The sequence below is a fragment of the Xenopus tropicalis genome, chromosome 6 (assembly GCF_000004195.4).
Source record: "Xenopus tropicalis strain Nigerian chromosome 6, UCB_Xtro_10.0, whole genome shotgun sequence".
Lineage (NCBI taxonomy): Eukaryota > Metazoa > Chordata > Amphibia > Anura > Pipidae > Xenopus > Xenopus tropicalis.
Window position 1 is genome coordinate 32,429,418 of NC_030682.2, and position 22,553 is coordinate 32,451,970.

Genomic DNA, 22,553 nt, shown 5'->3' on the forward strand with positions numbered 1-22,553 from the left:
TATATAAACTATAGTAATGTTACTGAAGCAAACACACCAGTTTTACCAGTGCAGGGCAACAGGTCCTTATATTTTTTATATTTAAGTCCTTTTATTTTTCAGCGTCACTGGTCCTTTAATGGTGAAGTAAGACTTATTAGATATTAGGTAAATTTGAGGTGTAATAAATATAGACACACTACTTTTACAGAAATAGGGTACAATGCCTCTCTCTGCTTGGGGCAGAGTTTTCAGCTTATATAAGGGCACTTGGGCCATTTTGACTGCTCCTACTAACTTACAGCAGTGAACAGCATTGCTCAAATTGTCTATACACCTGTAACAACTGCTATTACTACTGAATCTAAGTTACAAGCAGCATGCAGGAACTGTATAACCCAAAATGCACCTGACAGGAAATAATGCAGCTCTAACTGTGGGAACAAAAGACAGAACTCTGTCCATTTATTGGCTGATGTGACCTACTATGTATGTATGATCCCAGGAGGAGGCTTTATTTCTTAAAATTTTCTATTTAGGATTACCCAGTGGCACATACTACTAAAAAAGTATATTTTTATGAAAATGGTTTATTTAGATGAAGCAGGGATTTACATATACGCTTGTTTATGCAATATATTTTTATAGAGACCTACATTGTCTGGGGGTATAGTTTTCCTTTAAGTTATGTTTGGGAGTAGTTCCCCTTTAATTATGCTAAGAAACAAAATCATTTTTAGTTGGAGAAAAGAAATCATTAAGACTTTCTTAACTAAATTACTTTTTAGTAATTAGTTACAAACATTCTGGATAAAAGGGGAGCACTAATGAGGTGGTTGGTTTCCAAGGTATACTAGTGAATGATATATGGTTTGTTACGCAGTACCATTTTGATTTATTCCACAGAACTATTTCTACTTGGCAGCAGGTCCTGTTTATTTGTCTTTTCTTCTGCAATCCTTAAATCGCAAGATAGCATGTAAATTTAGAGAGAAATTCAATGAAGACTATAAAATGCACAGAGCTAACATGATTCATACGATAGGATTTTTATATCACAATATTGTAATGAGAAGTACTACCCTCTCAATCATTCTGTCACACTTTAGAGCGTTCATAACAGCAGTAAATTCAAGGCCCATTGAAAGCCCCAAAAAGTAAGATCTTCCAAGTGAAAGAGCAAACTTGCCCCTACTGAACCCAAATAGCTAGCAGGTCCAGTTGTGCTTACTCAGTCATAATGCTAATCTGAAAACATGTGCTATTGGTCAGAATTGTGGCTGTCATTTTTGTTCTGTTGCCGTCTTTGCAACCATGACTCTAATGATGCACGCGCTGCTAGCCCATTTTGTATAAATGCATAAATAGACTGTATACCTTAAATTCTTGTGTTTGTATATTTTTAAGTCAAGTCAAGCTTTATTGTCATCACATTTGCGTACAGAGTATATAAATGAGACGAAATTGCAAATTAAAGGCCCACCCAAAATGAAACATTTTACATTTCACATACATACCTGCTGTTAAAGTGCAAACACATATTGTGCATTTACATGTTCATAAATATAAATAAATACATAAATATACATATACATAATATTTTCCACTATCTATTTAACAAACTAACAGTTTCTATTTTCATTTCAGTGCCTACACACTTCCAATTCTCCTTTTACTTTTATTATATTAATACTGTGCTGAGACTAACTGTAAACAGTACTCCAAAGTGCAATGTGCATTATTGTGCATCATTACTGTAACACTTGTTTGGCTATAAAATGGCAAAACCCAGGCTAGGGATAGGTATAGAGCATGGGTTACATTCAACCTTAATGCACAGGAGTGGGCCTCCGCTATATGGGAGGTATTGATGGAGCTGAGGGTGTAGTTGAACTACAACTAGGTAGAGCGTGTGTGGTGCAAATGGAATAATGGACGCCAGAAAGGTTCTTGCTCATAAACTATAGTACAATTTATTTGGACAAAGGCACAGCTTAATAGTGCAGCAGGGTATACTCACAGACACAGCAGTATATGATGTCACAGATAGTACAGCAGATGTGACACTTTAGGCACAGAATAACCCCTTTGGAGATTGCACAGAGGATTAGCTGAATTCAGGAATGGATGCCCTTTATCTGGGATGGATCCCTCCGGCCGACTATTGATCAGGGTGAGAAACTGCCTGAATACTACGTCTTAACCGCGGTCCTACAGAAATGGCACACCAAGCCTGGGTGGACTAAACCCTTTAGTTACAACTCCTGGTTGGGGCTATGACTGCCCTTACTAGATAATCTGACTACTCTCACCTCTCCTAGAGGGTGCTATAATAAAACTGTCTGTGCTGGCTTTACCTCGTTCACGGGGCCCTGTCCCCGACTTATCACTAGGGTAGGTGGTCCCCTAGGGTACAAATGGCTTCTGGGCCTATGTTCTGGTCCAGGCTCAGTTGGGATCTGTCCAGAACACAGCATGCAGCCAAAAGAGGAAGCCACTTCCTTGTGCAAGACACTATATAGTCTGCCAAGGGGAGTGGTCAACCTGGGCTAAACCTATAGAGGGCAGCCTAATAACAGTAACCTGAGATCAGAGGGCTCTGCCCTATAACAATACAGATTAGATAAGAATAAGGGATAACACCATAGGGAGCTTAACCCTATGGGTCCCTACATTCACCCGGGGGAAAATTCCATTCCGACCCGGCAATGGCAAATAATATTACTTACACATTTCAAGCAATAACAGTAGTGCATTGATTTAGTGCAAAAATACAGTATCCATACATCCGTTTCTGATACCCTCTCCTGAGGAGTATCCGGTACATTGGATAGCTGAAAAATGAAAATTTTAAGGCACAGAAAATTTTAACTGTTTCGTTACTAGTTACGTTTCTGTAAACCATATACATTCATGAGTGTCATAATAGATCACTCAGGCACTTTACTTATAGATCCATGACATACCATCTGACTCTGCAACAGAGGTATGACAGGCACAATACTTAGAATTCTTGAGTCACCTTCCTGCCCCTAAACAGTGGTGCTCAGGTACACACTTAGGTATCCTTGATATACCACCTGTAACCTGCAACAGGGATATAACAGATACACTTACACATGAGGACGATCCTGCCTTCACTCAGGGGTCCCCAGGCACATGCTTGGCTGTAAAGAAATTGTTATTGGGCACAATTTAAACTGTAATACATCCCCACCCATCAACTTTATTAAGTCCAGGCCTTCCACCCAAACCCAGTGTTCATGGATGTCTCGACATGCACTTCGTGGTGTGGATCAGGCAATGAAGTAGAAGTTGTAGTGGAATGGGGCGCAGCAGTCTTTGTTTGTTCACCCAACTATTAACAAACTTTACAGTCTCTCCTGAAGGAATGTGGAGAGTTCCAAACTTAAAATAACAAATCCACCACTGTGGATAACTGAAGATGGGGTCACACCCTATATGCAGCAGTACCGGCAGTCCTTAGGAGTGTGCCCAATGAAAACGGTGGGTATTTTGCCCTTAACTTTTAGGGAATTAACATTACCCACCTCCCACCCGGGGGAAAATCCCATCTGGTGATAGGGAATTACCTGAACCGGCATGGGGTTTTCAGTGCATGTTTCTCTCGTACTTGGCTTTGGTCACCTCATACGAAACATAATAGGCCGGGTGAGGCTTATCGATCCGGCCTCCACTGGGGAGGTCTGAACTGAGGGAAAAATTTCGCTCCTCCTGGTGCTTACCACAGGATTTTACCCCGTGCTTGAGGATGGTCCTCCCGAACCACCACTCTTGGGCAATATCGTACAGGTAGTCGACATCTCTGTGGCGCTTCTCCCGGTCTTTCTTAAAGATTCCTCCCAAACTGATCTTTTCCCTGCGGATAAGTTCACCGTAGATCCACTCATCCACATGTTTGGCAATTTCGTCAAATACCCACTCAGGGGCATAGGGCATATAGAATCCCCATTTCTCAAACACTCGGGTGTTAATGAGCCTTTGAACTCTGGATACAGCACGGTACCGCTCTGGATCAGCTCTCCCCGGTGCCACCCAGCAAAAAGTGTCCTTGTTCACCGCGTGTGGTGGCGGTGGAGTACTGGGCCACTCTGGCGGGAAACAGAAAGTGGGGTCTGTAGGTGGAGTGACAGATACCACCGGTTCAAATCGATGCTCCCCTTCAGGCAGCGTGCATTTTGGTAGAGGGCCCATGTCCATCGGGCCCCAGTTAGGTTTTGGGTACCTGCGCCGGGCAACGGATTTCAGCAGCATCCCACTCCCTGTGGATGAAGTGGAGCTTTTCTCTCCTTGGCTCTCTGATTTGATCCTTCCTCTGCCTCTTGCCATTTTTAACAGCAGCTCTACATTCTCATCATCAGTAGACGGCACATCAGAAGTCTTTCCTGCCACTACCGGTTGGATGGTCATGGCTACAACAGCTGCGCACAGGTCCTCACTGCTGGAGGATTTTGTAGGAGACAGCAATAGATCTCTAGATGATTCCGCAGGGCCCTGTTGGATAGGCTCTTGCTCTGCCTTCTCTGGCATGGGGGTGGCGGGCCTAGACTGGCTTGATGTTGCACTGCCTGTCTGCTCCCCAGCCACTCCCTGTGGACAGATTAGTGGCTCAGCCCAGCATCTAGTCTTGCAGAATGGGCATCTAGGCTCCAGGTCTCTCCAGGCCTGGGAAATTTCAGTGTAGCAGCAGCCACAGAAAGCCTCTATCCACTTCGACCCATCTTCCTCATACCTCTCCCCAAATGTGCCCAACCACGCATAGCGGTGTGGGGGCTGTGGCTCAGGATTACTCTCCGGGGCTTCCGGGGTAAGCTGGCGGGGGGTAGTACTGGCGTCAGCCATTTTACTCTAATATGCGCTGACTCTGAGGAATTGGTAAGTTAAAGTCCCGCAAATATTTATCCGCTTATGCTATATAGCAAGCGGTCACTGAATGGAGTAGTCCGCAGCCGCGGTTGGTACTCACTGTTGTTTAGTGTTAGTTAGGCCGCAGCCGCTGGTCCTAACGACACTTTGTTAGCGTCAATCGGTATGCCACTCAACCTTCCGGCAGCCGCACGGTAGCAAGGTAGGGCAGTGGTAGTGTGTGAGGGTTCTAGCTGTTCCGTCCCGCAGCCGCGTGGATGGTTTGCACAGAGCCTCACTCTCAGGCGCCGATTCGTCCCTCTGGGTCCCCAGGTAGGGTAAGGCGAAGCTGAGATGATTTTATGCTGGAACAGACAGTATCAGTAGCAGCCGCTTACAGATACAGCACTATCAGGCACAGGAGCTCTAATATGGCGTGTCTCTCTCTCACAATGTGAGTTGTAAGATGGCCGCCGTGACGTCAGCTCCTGCCCCCTCCCCGGTGAAGTCTCGTAAACAAGTCACTTCACACGAGATTTCAGTAAAAAGAGCGCCAAAACTAGTAATGATGATTGACAGGGGCGCTGGCCAATGGGAATACTCGGGGGAACCTTTCAAGCCCGAACCCACGGCCAATTACAGATTAGGGTTTACGATCAGGACTGCAGGCGTTTTTTCTATAGCGATCAGCAGTGCCTGTCAGCAAAATTTAAAGACACACACACAGCAGCTCAGTCCCTCAAGGCTATGGCTCCGGGTTAAATAAATTGAATATATCAATATAAAAGCACGTTGGGCGCCAAAATGTAACACTTGTTTGGCTATAAAATGGCAAAACCCAGGCTAGGGATAGGTATAGAGCATGGGTTACATTCAACCTTAATGCACAGGAGTGGGCCTCCGCTATATGGGAGGTATTGATGGAGCTGAGGGTGTAGTTGAACTACAACTAGGTAGAGCGTGTGTGGTGCAAATGGAATAATGGACGCCAGAAAGGTTCTTGCTCATGAACTATAGTACAATTTATTTGGACAAAGGCACAGCTTAATAGTGCAGCAGGGTATACTCACAGACACAGCAGTATATGATGTCACAGATAGTACAGCAGATGTGACACTTTAGGCACAGAATAACCCCTTTGGAGATTGCACAGAGGATTAGCTGAATTCAGGAATGGATGCCCTTTATCTGGGATGGATCCCTCCGGCCGACTATTGATCAGGGTGAGAAACTGCCTGAATACTACGTCTTAACCGCGGTCCTACAGAAATGGCACACCAAGCCTGGGTGGACTAAACCCTTTAGTTACAACTCCTGGTTGGGGCTATGACTGCCCTTACTAGATAATCTGACTACTCTCACCTCTCCTAGAGGGTGCTATAATAAAACTGTCTGTGCTGGCTTTACCTCGTTCACGGGGCCCTGTCCCCGACTTATCACTAGGGTAGGTGGTCCCCTAGGGTACAAATGGCTTCTGGGCCTATGTTCTGGTCCAGGCTCAGTTGGGATCTGTCCAGAACACAGCATGCAGCCAAAAGAGGAAGCCACTTCCTTGTGCAAGACACTATATAGTCTGCCAAGGGGAGTGGTCAACCTGGGCTAAACCTATAGAGGGCAGCCTAATAACAGTAACCTGAGATCAGAGGGCTCTGCCCTATAACAATACAGATTAGATAAGAATAAGGGATAACACCATAGGGAGCTTAACCCTATGGGTCCCTACATTACCATATAAAAATATTTAAATATTGTGCCAAAAGAAAGTGCCATTTTGCAGAAAGCCACAATTTTAAAGGAAATATCTGGTTAATAAAGCATGGGATTCCGTGTCTGTATACCCATTATCCACAAAGTCCTGAATGATGGGAAAGTCATCTGCCATAGTCTATAGACAAAGACATATAACTGAAATTTCTCTGTAATAGTAAAACTGTAGCTTATGAGATGAGATGAGATGTTGCCACTAAAATAGATGGAGGCATGAAATGCAGCTTGTTGGGGTGCTTGATAAACTGCATTCTATCCACATGCATACATCTTCTTATGTCACTTCTCACTTCTAGTCTACAAGCCAGCAATTAGAGTTGGAGTTGGTACAGTATAGAGTTTAATCATGTCCCTCCCCCGCACCCCCCATTGGACCCACCTTACTAGAGTGCATTATATAAGAGAGAAGGAGCTCAGTATCATCATGAAAACATATTTATTGCCTCCACAAATAGGTTAGTCAGAAATATGACAGTACTTGAGACTGCAGTGTAGATAGGGTATAGAAAATCCATTCTAAGTGCCTGACCATGATTGCCATTAAAGAAAAAGGTTTCTGTCTAGTAGAGTGCCAAATGCTGATCAGCTTATACTAATGTTGTTTGCTTTATCAGAGTATGTTCGTAATGGGTTATATGTTCAATTCCAGCAAAAAAAGTTAAGCACCGGCACTCAAGTTGAAACAAGCAGGGCAAGCTGGAGTGCCGTTGCTTAACTTTTTTTGCTTGTATTTTAGGAGGGTGCCAATCCCTCTGGCATTTGTGCACCAAGTGTCACTGCCTGGAGTGCCAAGGTGTGTGGGTAAGATCTATTCCAGCCATGGACACAATTTAATAAAGTAATAAATTTTATTACTCCAGGTACTCCAGGTTCCTCCCACACTCCAAAAACATTCAGGAAATTAAACTGGCAATAATGTGTGGGAATGTGATGTTTACTTTACAATATAGGGAGCAGGGACCAATGTTTAATGTATAATCTCTTCAAAAGGCTGTGGAGATATATATATATATATTGTGAGAGATGCAATGGGAAAGAGCGTTATTTGGTGTATTTCCACCAGTATTCAAGGTAAAATACCTGGTTTTACAGCAGGTAATGCTGTTTTGGAGTAAATCTCCTTTAAGGTTTGATTTGGCCAGCTGTAGGGAGCTGCCTGATTAGGCTGCAGGTGAGCAGTCAATAAAAGGGGTTGTGTGATTTACAGAGGGGGGGATTGAACCGTGACTATGTGAAGGTCACTCTCAGAGCAGGGCACAGAGCAGGAGGGCTGCCTGTGTGAGGAACTCCCAGAGGAGCTGGGGGTGCCACCTGCCACTGCCTTCACACATTAGATTAGTTCCCTCACTAACCTGGGCCCCTTGTGGACTACCAATGGGAAAACACAAATGTTGGGGTCACCCCTGTACTCACAACACTTCTGGGGGATTAGCTCAGCCTCCTGGCTTTCCTTTCACTTTAAAAGCCTTGACCAGTTGAGCATACATCACTTTCAACTTTTCAATGTATTTTACCTGTTCAGACTGATCACTCCTTTCAGCCTCTTTTACCACAGCTTTAGTGGGCACTTTCACTTTAGCTGACAACTTTACCTCTTTTGCCTTGGGTACATTTGAGGCACCAACCTCTTGGGACTTTACAGCACACTCACTCGGTATACCGGGCACACTCTCACTATTTGCCAATACCTTTACCAGTGAGAGTAGGGATGCCACAGTCTTGCTCCCCTTGCCATCAGATCGCTGGATGTGGGACACCAATTCAGGACACAGCACTTTTTCCAACATCACCTGGCTAAACTGGAAGTTATTAATGAGATGGAGAAAACACAGGAGTATACTTTCCACTGACTCCTTGTCCTGATGGGTTAACCTTTGTGATAACTCTGGCAAAGCTTTAGCAATCAAATGAAACTCACTGGGCTGAATTTGCTGGCAACATTTGGCAGCCATGGCTAAAGCATTTCTCTTTGCTTGGATGCTGAAGAATTCTAGGTCATAGAAACAATCACCCAGTTCACCAGTCAGTAATATGGCCCTGCCATGTGTATGAGACATGACATTTACTCCAAAACAGCATTACCTGCTGTAAAACCAGGTATTTTACCTTGAATACTGGTGGAAATACACCAAATAACGCTCTTTCCCATTGCATCTCTCACAATATATATATATACGCAAAAACATAGCAGCACTCATAGGGCACTTTTCACCAGAACTGGAATTGGGAAAGGATGCACAGGAATGCCATCCCTTCACTTCTTATTTATCTGAAATTGCATCCCCTCAGAGGTTAAGAAGTGCAACATATAGAAGATAAAGGGGGAGAAAAGATTGCTGGGAAAGAAGTAAAGATGAGATGGAGAAGTATACAGATGAAGAAGGTGAAGACATCAGAGAGGGTAAAGACAACTGGAGTGAAATGGGGGAAACAAAACTTTAGCAGCCATAGCAATGGTGAAAGGATGATATATGTAAAATCACGTGGTGTATAATATTCTGGGGTTGTGTTGGCAGTAGGCTATATTTACAGAAATTAAGCCAAAAAAAATCATAAGCATTTTTTTCATTTTTGGCTCCCTACGGGCCAAATAGTTTGCTAAATCTATTTATATTGGGCATGAACTGTTCAGTAGATAAAAACCATAAAATGGCGTTGCTTTAAAGCGGGTAAAACCAGGAAGTGTTGGTGCTTTATATGATATATAGGTATGGGACCCATTATCCAGAATGCTCGGGACCTGGGGTTTTCGCATAAGAGATATTTCTGTAATTTAGATCTCCTGCCTTAAGTCTACTAAAAAAATAAACATTAAATAAACCCGATGGGATTGTTTTGTTACCCGAAGTATTAATTATATCTTAGTTGGGATCAGGTACAAGGTATGGTTTTACTATTACAGAGAAAAAGGAAATCAGTTTTAAAAATGTAAATTATTTGATTAAAATGGAGTCTATGGGAGATGGCCTTTCCATAATTCAGAACTTTCTGGATACTGGGTTTCTGGATAAAGGGTCTGATACCTGTACTTTGAAACCATCTTTTTTGCCAAATAAATTGCACATTAGATGTGCTCTTGAATCAGATCATTTACATTCCATAAATATCATGGGGACATCTACAATATGCACTGTCAGACCATTTGACATGACCCACATTACAGTCAAATTTAAAGGTAAACTTCATACCGAAATAATTTTATGCATTTTAATAAATACATTCATACTATAGTTTTCAGAAAAGAAAGAGAAAAAACATGATAGCAATGATAAGATAAAAAGAAATACAAGCAATGCATATACTTTTTGGGGGGTTGGGGGTAACATTCTCATTGTACAAACTGCTGATTTGCTGATATTACAAAATTCAAGTGTACATAAACATTTATTTATTTATTTTCTACAGAGAACCAGTATCAATGTAACCAGCCTACCAGATGATTAGACTGTTACTCAGTACATCTTTGAATGTAAGCAAAAGGGCTGTATCCACTGGATATTGGCAAGGAAACAAAATTAATTTACTATTTGGGGATTATACTCACTGCAAACTCCAAGCTCAGTAAGAAGGAATCAAATGAGATGTGTCACTTGGAGTTGCCAGGAGGTTTAATAACAGCACAAAATGTGTCTGATTAATTGTTACTGGATATGGCTGATACCGGTTTCAAGCTACTCGGAAGCTAATCAGTTATTTTAATGTTTCCCTGATAAACTTGAACTCTTTACAGACTGTAATCAAATATGAGGTTTCAAGGAAAGGAGAAGGCAAGGAAAGAAATATTCTATGTTAATTTTTTGGTTGGACATTTTTGATACCTAATTTAGAACACATTAGGGCTTGCTTTTTAAAGGGGAAAGGTACAAATATCAGGCAAAGCTTGGACTCATTTTTGTTCCTCTGGACTTGAGCACAAAAGGTTTCACACCACTGTGAATGGCCCACAAGCAACTAGTGTATCATTCTATAGGTGCTTGGAGAAGCACCTATAAGTGAAAGAGACATTGGGAGTCCTACAATATAGAAGACCCTGGTGTTCTGCACTCTACAAGATGTGATAACAAAGGTACATCCACAAAAGGCACAAGAAGTGAGTGCAAGTGGAAGGTGTATGTTGCCCATTAGCACACCACTGCTTGCCCCTACAGTTTAAAAATGAGCTCTGTTATTTTATTTGGTAGAAACATATGTCTTTGGTTAAGGACTAGGGCATAATATTACCTTAACAAAGAGTCAGTAATTGGTCAGTTGAATGTGATTGCTGTTAATCCAACTGCCTATACAGTTGCCACATTGCATTGCAAAGCATTTGTAGTTTCTGGCTGGAAAGAGTATTAAATAAAGGCTTGGCTGGGCCTGAGTCCAGAGCCACTACACCAAATACTGACAGTTAATACAGGAGATTTGCATTCATTAGCCTCTAAAACTCAAGTTACAATGACATTCAACGACATTCTTTGCAAAGTACAAATACACACATATATACACACTATGCAAGATTACCTTTCTTCCAATGTCATTATAAATTGTGGAACTGAAGTGGTCTCTTAGGTGGGCAATATGAAAGTGATAAATACTTGTGAGCATTCCTACTAACTGAGTTCAGTGTAACACTACTGCATGACCTAATACCTTTCCAAACTTGCTAAAACTACCCAATTTAGTGACATTTGTCTCTCTACTCTAGTGGCCTATTGACTGCATGCAAAAAAACCCCTTATGAACCGTTTTCTGCTTTGTTCTTATACAATGCATCACACTGGGTGTTTCAATTACTTACAGTAGCACAAGAGTGCACTAACACAAAACAGTTAATCAGCAATTAGCATTGATTGGTAAAGGTAAGATGTCTATAAATTGTCCAGTAAGCCAGTTTATCTGTTTTCAACTAATCAATTGGCAGAGTTGGACTAAGCCGTCAAATAGATATTGATGGGTAGCCCAGTGACTGCATTCACTGGCTTAACCACACAGCCTAGAGCCCATCTTGATTTGGTCATGTGCTCCTGGGGCTGACAGTTTGCTTTACCACATACATGAGTCAATGGGCCACATATCTGATTGCTTGACAATGAAGCCAAACTAGTAGAATATTCTGTATAAGGCTAGGAGTAGAGAAAATAAAAGAAATAAAAAGTGCAGCAAGCAAAGTGCAATATCAAGTGCAATTGACATGTTTTTCCCACAATGCAGCATTTTTTTCCAAGAATTCTGGCGTCATTGTGGACACAAATGGGTGAGTCTTTTGATGCAATTGTGCCTGATTCACCAAAATGAATGCAACTGCATGTGCACTTTGTCACAAAATGGGCACAGTTGCACCAAATATTTTCAAAGTCTGCCTGGCATAATTTCCGTTGTTTGTCATGCGAATGACTTTCCTATTGTTTTGCCCAAATTTGGTACTTGATGTTTTGCCAGACTGACTGACCCCTCTCAACCTGTCCCCTCATAGAGGAACATGGGGTTCAGATAGGTAATGTAACAGCATCAGAGAAATACTTTTAAGGCAAAAAAAAAATAATAAAAAACATTAACCTGCCTCCTATTTACACAATAAAGTCAACTTGAAATAAGCATTCATCTATGTTGAATGGTGGATAATAAATGTGCATGTACAGAATGGACAGGTATGGAAAGCATATATTGAAATATGCCTAGTAACAGCTGTACATTATTCTATAGACACTACTCACTGGCTGGTAGGCTATCCACATAGAGTACTTTCAGTTTGTTTAATGAATGTACAGTACACCCAACAGTATTTAGTGCTGTTGCGAGTACATTCTAATGTAGCTTAATCATTATTCTGTTGCTGTGATTAGCATTTGCTTCATTTCTCCTTCTCAGCTCTTCAGCTATGTCTTCATTCTAGGCACTCTAGGCCTTTATGTGCTCTAGTTATATTTTACAGAGATCTACCAATCAGGACACTGCGTTATGTTTCAACTCAAAAATTAATTTATATTTTAAGATAAGGATTCCAGACATACAGTCTTCTGAGACACACACAGTTCCTAGATGCTGTATCTATGTGAAACAAAAGATCACAAATAAATTAGTCCATACATAAATTCTTCGTTCCTCCACCAGTCACAATTTGATAAGTGTGCCAACTCAGCAGACCCTGAGGAACAACTGTCAAACTTAAAAAAGACTCAATCAGAAATTCTGATATACTGGAACAAATGGCTCAATCCTTCAGGGTGAGCATACATCAAAGAGAGAATACTGAAATAGTGTAAAACCATTTATTTGAATTTGAAAATTCCTGCTTTGAGGCTACTCAAAGTGTACAATGAGTTAGAAGGCATATGACAATAAATACTTAGATTCAGGTGATATCATAACGCCTCTTCAGGAGAAATCACTCATCTTCTGAAATTCATGATTTCTCTTGAAGAGGCGTAACAATGGCGTGAGGTTTTATGGATAAAGACTCTTTCCTTAATTTGAATTTTCATAAACATGAAATAAACCCAATAGGATTAATTTTCCTCCAATACAGAGTATTGTTATATCTTAGTTGGATCACTTTTGAGAAAGAAATGAAAATATTCTAAATGTTTGTGGTGAATATTATCTTCATTAGTCAATAATGTAAACAAATTAATAAATATCATAGTTTCACCCTATAACTTGATTGGCTAACATGGTACAACACCTTCTTTACCATGTGCCCAACAAACAGTTGTTCATTTTTGCCTGTTCACTTTCTCTGTAATAATGAAACAACACCTTGTAACTGATGCTACATAAACTAACATTTAAGCATTTTGCAAACTAAATCCATGCTGGGTTTTTATAAGGTTTGTTTCTGTTTGCATTAAATACATGTTGCTCTTTATTACAAAAAGGCCTGCTATCCTGAAAACACGGGTTCCAAGCTATAACTTGGCCACTCCAGTGTTATCTGGGTTGTTTGTGTTGGGGATTATTGTCCTCTGGAATTTTTGCCCCGACTTTTTTTTTTTTTTAAGATATCTGAAATGGGTTACCATTCACCCATTATTCTGTTCTAATACAATGCCCAGGCCAGATTTCTGGCAAGCCCACAAAGGCCCAGGCCTAGGGCGCAACAAATTTAGGTGGGGACATGCCACCCAGCCACACTTGAACTTTGCTGACATACAGGAGCTGGGGGTCTAGGTGCGCTGGAGATTTCTGCGTATCCTGTCCCCAGTGCTCCGTGTGCAAGATAAATGGATGAGCATGTGCATGATCCAGGGGAGGGCGGGGGGGGGCGGCTGATGGAGGGGATGGCTGTGGCCACTGGGCGCCCACTGGAAAAATCCAGGGCTGACAATGCCCAGACCCTGCTGATCAGAAGCAGGCCAACAGCATGTCGCTATCACCACCACACAGCTTTCTTGAAGATAAACTGATTGCTGCCAGCAATCTTCTGCTACAGAGTGAATAAAACATTCACATTACCAGGAGCTCAGTACAGGAATATCTGTAAATCTAGTGTTTGGCAATGCAATGGCCTAATATCTGGAGCATCACTCTCAGCATGCTTTATGTTGGTGTAGTAGGCTTTCATCAGTTAAGCTAAAAATGTTCTTCAAACCCCCCCACCCCAGCAGAGATCAGACCCACACCCCAATAACTTTCCCTGATGTTTCAGTCATTCAGGCAGATTGTACTGTTCCCTACAGAAAGTTTACCTGTGAATAAATCTAAAGGTCCAATCGAGACATAGAGACACAAAGCCACTCATCTGGGAAACCGAATCAGACTGCTCACATCTGTACACTAGACATCTCATCCATTTCATCTATTACAGCCACTGTAGTGCCGATCCCAATGGCCTAAACAGATTGGATGCTGTCACACACACTAAGCAATCATCTCTGTCCTCTGTATCAGACACAGACAAAAACAGCAGGGTGAAAATAACCAATTAAAGTCACAGGTATGGGATCCGTTATCTGGAAACCCATTATGCATGAAAGTTCTGAATTTCGGGAAGCTCATCTCCCACAGACTCTATTCTAAGCAAATAATTCAGATTTTAAAAATTATTTGCTTTTGATCCTAACTAAGATATAACTAATCCTTATTGGAAGCAAAACAATTCTATTGGGTTTAACTGATGTTCAAATTATTTTTCAGTATACTTAGGGGCAAATTTTTCAAAACATGAGTTTAGAGCTTAACACGTAAAAACTCACCCACGTTCTATTAATTCTTATGGGATTTTAAGCAGCATATTTATCAATGGGTAAACGTTAGAACTCACCATTTGATAAATTTGTTCTAAACTCATTTTTTTTAGTTCGCTGTAACTAATTGGAGAAGGTAATCATACATTCATTTCTACATAAATAAAATGTGCCACCAGAGCCAATGTATGGGATACATTATGGAAAATTAACCAGTATGATAGCACCCACCACTGACAATTAACATAAATCAGCAGAAAAACAAAGCTCTGTATGTAGAATAAGGCAAGCCAATGCTCTGTAATAAGCAGCTACAGAAATATAAATTGATGGTAAACCCACGCTTGGGGTTTTTTCCCTTTAAACAGCAAGCATTTAGCACAGACGCATTCAGCTGCAGAAAAATGAAACTGTCAAGCAATTCCTGGGAATCTATCTTATTAATTTCAAAGGACCATGAAAGATAAATTGTTTCCTTTCAAAAGTCAAACGCTAAGCCATCCATGCTAGTGTATAACTATCATCCAAGCATTACTTTTCTACCCTTCGAGTGACCTTGCACGATCACAACTTCATGCACTGGATATATCTACATAGATGTCAAAATGTAGAGCCAACCCACACAGCGCAGAGCAATCTCATACAGGACACAGCCATCTCATACAGGGCAGAGCCATCTCATACAGCGCAGAGCAATCTCACACAGCACAGAGCCATCTCACACAGTGCAGAGCAATCTCATACAGGGCAGAGTCATCTCACACAGGGCAGAGCCATCTCATACAGTGCAGAGCAATCTCACACAGCACAGAGCCATCTCACACAGTGCAGAGCAATCTCATACAGGGCAGAGTCATCTCACACAGGGCAGAACAATCTCACACAGCGGAGAGCCATCTCACACAGGGCAGAGCTATTCCACGTAGTGCAAAGCAATCTCACTCAGGGCAGAGCTATCTCATGTAGTGCAGAGCCATCTCACACAGGGCAGAGCTATCCCATGTAGTGCAGAGCCATCTCACACAGGGCAGAGCCATCTCAAACAGGGCACACAGGGCAGAGCCATCTCACACAGGGCAGAGCTATCCCACATAGTGCAGAGCCATCTCACACAGGGAAGAGCCATCTCACACAGGGCACACAGGGCAGAGCTATTCCACGTAGTGCAGAGCAATCTCACTCAGGGCAGAGCTGTCCCATGTAGTGCAGAGCCATCTCACACAGGGCAGAGCCATCTCACACAGGGCAGAGCCCTCTCACACAGGGCACACAGGGCAGAGCCATATCACACAGGGCAGAGCTATCCCACGTAGTGCAGAGCAATCTCACACAGGGCAGAGCCATCTCACACAGGGCAGAGCTATTCCACATAGTGCAGAGCAATCTCACACAGGGCAGGGCTATCCCATGTAGTGCAGAGCCATCTCACACAGGGCACACAGGGCAAAGCCATGTCACAGCACAGAGCCATCTCACACAGGGCAGAGCCATCTCACACAGGGCAGAGCCATCTCACACAAGACAGAGCCATCTCACACAGGGCAGAGCCATCTCACACAGGGCAGAGTCATCTCACACAGGGCAGAGCCATCTCACACAAGACAGAGCCATCTCACACAGGGCAGAGCCATCTCACACAGGACAGAGCCATCTCACACAGTGCAGAGCCATCTCACACAGGGCAGAGCCATCTCACACAGGGCAGAGCCATCTCACATAGGGCAGAGCCTTCTCACACAGGGCAGAGCCATCTCACAGCGCAGAGCCATCTCACATAGGGCAGAGCCATCTCACATAGGGCAGAGCCTTCTCACACAGGGCAGAGCCATCTCACACAGGGCAGAGCTGTCTCACACAGGGCACAACGATCTCACAGCGCAGAGCCATCTCACACAGGGCAGAGCCATCTCACACAGTGCAGAGCCATCTCACAAAGGGCAGAGCAATCTCACACAGGGCAGAGCCATTTCACACAGGGCAGAGCCCTCTCACACAGTGCAGAGCCATCTCACACAGTGCAGAGCCCTCTCACACAATGCAAAGCTGTCTCACACAGGGCAGAGCCATCTCACACTGTCTAGATTTGATTGTATAATAGTGCATACAATGATTCATGTACCCCCTATTGTAAAATATAAAGCTATTATAAGTCACTGAGATGTTTCATGACCCTATACAAAATGGTAATATGCTTTCTATACATGGAACTCCGAGGTGTCTTTTAATATCCTTATATTTTATAACTGTGGGTACATTATTTATATTAATACACAAGTTTTAGCAGGACATGTGACAGAAATTACATCACTAAGCACCGATTGTAACTGGTGACATCACTAAGCACTGTTTATAAGAATATAATTTACAGGGTAATTATGGCTCTTGTGTATTGTAAAGTATAATGGTACATTAGACATCATCAGAAGCTATCGCCTTGTGATTGCAGGTACAATGAAACCCCACTACATTTTCAAGTCAAGTGCCTCTTTTACATTTCACTTTTTTTAAATGTCAGGCTCCAAGTGTCCCAGTGCATGTTTTTAGCTATAAGAAGTTGCAATCAATACATACTGAACTGGCGTGATGCTTGATGCTCTCAGAGAGTTGCAGAGACATCAACATACATTTTATACTTTTGGAACTTACATTCTTATAATGAGTGCAATGGATGTAAGTAGAGGCCATACATTGAGTTACTGCTCATTGGAAGTAGTACAAATGCATTATGCAAAATAAATAGATAAATTACTTAGTACAAACTTAGTAAGACTAAGGGGTTTACTTATTAAGATTGGACATAAACCTCACTGGTTTTGATCTTTGGTCTTGTTTTTTAACTTGTAGGTGACTGTTCAAATCTAATTGTTTATTGGTTGCTATGGGCAACATCACAGGTGAAGTATGTCTCCAATATTAATAAATAAGCCCCTTTTTAGGCTCATCATCAGCATATTAACATATACCAGTATACTGTACATATGCTCCCAGGCAGACAGCAAACGTGCAGAGTGGGTAGTGCCCATTGTCATAAAATGTGCAAATGGGTTTAGGCAGCCACTAAAAGGTTAACTGGTAAAACCTGTTACCATCAGAGTACACAAACACACAGGTAGGCACACCTATTGGGTGCCAAGGCATAAACTACCATAAATCCTTAGGGATTATCCAAATTATCCTATTATTATCCAAATAAAAAGAAAATAAATACAGGTATGGGACCCTTTATTCAGAATGCTCGGGACCAAGGGTATTTCGGATAAGGGGTCTTTCCGTAATTTGGATCTCCATACTATAAGTCTACTTAAATATTAATAAAACATTAATTAACCCCAATAGGATTGTTTTGCATCCATTAAGGATTATTTATATCTTAGTTGGGATCAATTACAATGAACTGTTTTATTTCTACAGAGAAGAAGGAAATCAGTTTTAAAATTCTGAATTATTTGATTAAATGGAGTCTATGGGAGACGGGCTTTCTGTAATTCAGAGCTTTCTGGATAATGGGATTCCGGATAAGGGATCCCATACCTGTACAGTTATTATATTGCTTCCCGGGTGCTTTTTCAGGCTCTATAATTACAGCAGCTTTCTGAGCTTTGACCCATGGGTCAATTTAATCAATTGGATGTTTCTCCAAACAGAAGTCTCTCTGTATGATACTTAGATGGTCCCTGCCTTTTCTTCTTATTTGCTAGGAGCTGGAGGACAATTTGGCAAATTTGCACTTGGGTAGTAACCCACAGCAGTCAATCAGCTTGTTTAACAGCTTTAGGAGGAATAATAAGAGCAAAAATCTGATTGGGTAAGATAAGTTGCTGCAATAGGGCAAATCTGCCCTCTCTTAGTAAATGTCAGAACAATGACATGACACAAGCACAAGGGACACTGGCATCTAAAAACTCATGGAGCAGATTTAAAGGTGCAAGAACTTGGTTGTGCATATTTAAAGATAACATTGAAGCATTAGTGGAGCTGTTAACCTTTGTCTTTTGCTGTGGCTTTATTTCTTTTCTGTGGCTTCCCTTATGTTGACAGACTACAATTATCAGCATTATTTAATATATAATCAGATATAATTATAGTTTCTTGGAGTGGCAATTGAACAAACAAACAGGTTCTATGGTGATAAACAAGCAGCTCCCTAATCCTTAAGGTTTTAGGGCACATTCAGTTCCAATACATTTATGGGGAATCCTCAAATTGTTAAAATTAAAAGCAGCATTAATTCCTGCCTTTACTTGGCCCAGATAAAGCCCAGGGAGCAAGATACTGCCAGAAGTTATTCCAGTAACAACTTCTTTAATATTTCAGAAGAATTGAAGGTAACATCCCATTTGCACAGAGCGGCTGACTAACCCATTAACTTATTCTTATCGACACAAATTGCCATTTCTCCCAGCACAGAGTTTCAAGGGGGGACACCGGGAATAACATAAATGGCACACTAATCTCCCCTTGTGTCACTGCCCTAAAGAGTCAAGCATATGCACTCGGCTGTGTGATATTATTATGTGACAGTGCCAAACAAGGGAATGTTTTACGTTGCATGTTAAAGGAACAGTAACACTAAAAAATGAAAGAGCTTTAAAGTAATAAAAATATAACGCACTGTTGCCCTGCACTGGTAAAACTGGTGTGTTTGCTACAGTAACACTACTATAATTTATATAATAAGCTGCTGTGTAGCCACGGGGGCAGCCATTCAAGCTGGAAAAAAGGAGAAAAGGCACAGGTTACATAGCAGATAACAGATAAGTTCTGTAGAATACAATAGTGTTTTATCTGTTATCTGCTATGTGCCTGTGCCTTTTCTCCTTTGAATGGCTGCCTCCATGGCTACACAGCAGCTGATTTATATAAATTATAGTAGGCTTTCTGAAGTAAACACACAACTTTTACCAGTGCAGGGCAGCAGCACATTATATTTTAGTTACTTTTATACACTTTCATTTTTTGGTGTTAGTGTTCCTTTAAGAGTGTACAAAGAAAATGGCATTAGATAGCGCAGACTGTATACACATAAAGCATGTACATGCATTTACATGTACCCAAATGCTTAAGGAAGTCTAGGTAGGTCCAAAGATTATGTAACTGTGCACCTAGTTTTTAACGCCTTATTTGTGAATGCAGGGCAAAGTGCTAGTACAGACACAAAATTTCAAGTGCATTGATGCTATTCACAAGCAACTTGCAACTACCTGTGCAGAGACCCACTCCAAACTGCTCTGATGAATAGCACACAAATACACGTATGGACACCAGGGAACCCCAGAAGTACTGCCAGGCTGGACATGGCAATAATTAGTGGGCTGCACCAATAGCTCCCCCTGACTTGCCCCAAGTGAACTATACAGTAGGCGCATTCTATGCAGTTCTCCATTGTTTTATATTAAATACTTATTAGCTAACAAATATATTTAGAGTATATCTAATTTAATTTAAGTGTGCCTGTTCCACAGTGCTGAGATAGTCTTTAAGGACTGGCAGAGCTAATTTTAGAGAGCATCAACACTTAAAGGTGCATTCGATAACCAACCATCCCCAGTATAGATACAGTGACCATATGGCCATTCTATATAAATCTAAACAGAAGGGAACTTATGTGAGTTTGAGAGGAGACATGGATTTAGAAGCCGATAAGATGTATATGCAGTCTAATTGGCAAGCTTTAAGCAAATTTACATTCTATATACATTCTATAATATATTTAATGCCCTTTCTTTAATTAGCTGTAGCAAGTGATTTCACATTCTTTAATATAAATCTTACAGAATAAATATGTGAGAAAGGTACTGAAGGGGTTAAAATCACTGCTGTATAAACTAATCAACCTAATTATTTTGTTTAATTAATAGCCTCCATAGGAACAACAGAGTGACGAGTGTAATTATTATTATTATTGCATGTTTTTACATAGATGCCAGAAAGATCCAGCCTGTTAAAGTGATTAGCATGCTACATAAAGATATATGGATTCCACAGTGCAATACTACTCTGACATCCCTGCTGTGCTGTCCCCCAGGATGGCATGTTTTTTTAATCACCATCTTTTTTAGGGCTACAAAAAAAGGATCTTTTAGGAATTTTGGGTCCAAAGCAGATGTACAAACATCTTCAGTATCTCTTTAAGTGATCGATGCACCTACATTATTTGAGGGGGGGGGGGTGAATTTAGATGTAGAAACTACTGTAAAATGATAGAAGCATTTTAATGTTAGCTTACATTGTTTTTATCAGTTATATGTTTAAGAAAACACCAGAACAGTTACTGATAGTTTATAAGGATATAAGGTGTCTGGGGTGGGGGAGTTAGACTGTAGGACCAAAGCATTTTGTCCAAGAAAACTGTATCTGGGAATATACATAGGGTCAGGTAATGAGCTGGTTATACTTTATTGTGTATATACAGTACTATTTCTGGGAATATACATAGGGTCAGGTAATGTGCTAGTCATACTTTATTGTGTATATACCCTTGCTGAGACTATACATAGGGTCAGGTAATGTGCTAGTCATACTTTATTGTGTATATACTCTAGCTGGAAATAAATGTAAGGTCAAGAAATACATTAATTACACTTACAATGAGCTTATCCATAATCAGAAATAAAATGGCAAAGAATTGTCAATTGACATCTCTGGAACAGCATCCTAGTGGAAAAGAGCAATTTAACCTTTGTTCCTGAGAGGGAAAAATGCTTACAATGTTTTATTGTCACCTTGCTTCCAGAATCCCCTAATGACTTGTGCTAATGGTTGCATTAATCCTTCATCCTAATGAATAGAATTCTTTTACTGCAGATCAATTGTAAATAGTTTAACACTCTCACTATCAATGCTTGTACAAGTTGGGGAAATGCACTGATTTTGTTCCTAAGGCTCAGAAAAGCAAATATTGATCTGTGCCCCACACATTTAGAGAATTGGCCAAGAGTACAGAGGTGCAGTAACAGGAAGAGCATTGACTTTTATAAGGACGGAATGGAAAATGTTTTGACAGATGGTTGCTATTGACACTGGTGAGAGATGGAATTCATGTGAATGGTGGATCGATTCTAAGTAGTCACTACTGGGCAGTTTTCAGTGAGTTGCCATTGGTTTCTTGTATAAGGGATAAACATCTTACAGTTTTAAGCACCATTACCTATTAATTTATTATAACTTATCACTCCATGTGCACATTACTATATCACTATCCCCAGGTATTTCTGCCCATTTACATGTATCTAGAATACTATCCTCCTGGATCATTAGAACACTATCCCTAGGTGTATATACCCATATGAACATCACTAGAACGCTATCCCTAGGTGTATATGCCCATATGTACATCACTAGAATGCTATCACTACGTGTATATGCCCATATATAAATCACTAGAACACTATCCCTAGGTGTATATGCCCATATGTGCATCACTAGAATGCTATCACTACATGTATATGCCCATATATACATCACTAGAACACTATCCATAGGTGTATATGCCCATATGTACATCACTAGAATGCTAACCCTAGGTGTATATACCCATATGTACATCACTAGAACACTATCCCTAGGTGTATATGCCCATATGTACATCACTAGAACACTAACCCTAGGTGTATATACCCATATGTACATCACTAGAACGCTATCCCTGGGTGTATATACCCATATGTACATCACTAGTACACTATCTCTAGGTGTATATACCTATATGTACCTCACTAGTACACTATCTCTAGGTGTATATACCCATATGTACATCACTAGTTTACTATCTCTAGG

The 22,553-nt window shown here is 41.2% G+C and overlaps 1 protein-coding gene across 2 annotated transcripts in view; it reads right to left on the minus strand.

Annotated features, from left to right (window-relative positions):
- calcr (calcitonin receptor) overlaps positions 1 to 22,553 on the minus strand; it is a 148,209-nt gene that overhangs the window by 125,118 nt on the left and 538 nt on the right. The window lies entirely within an intron of this gene.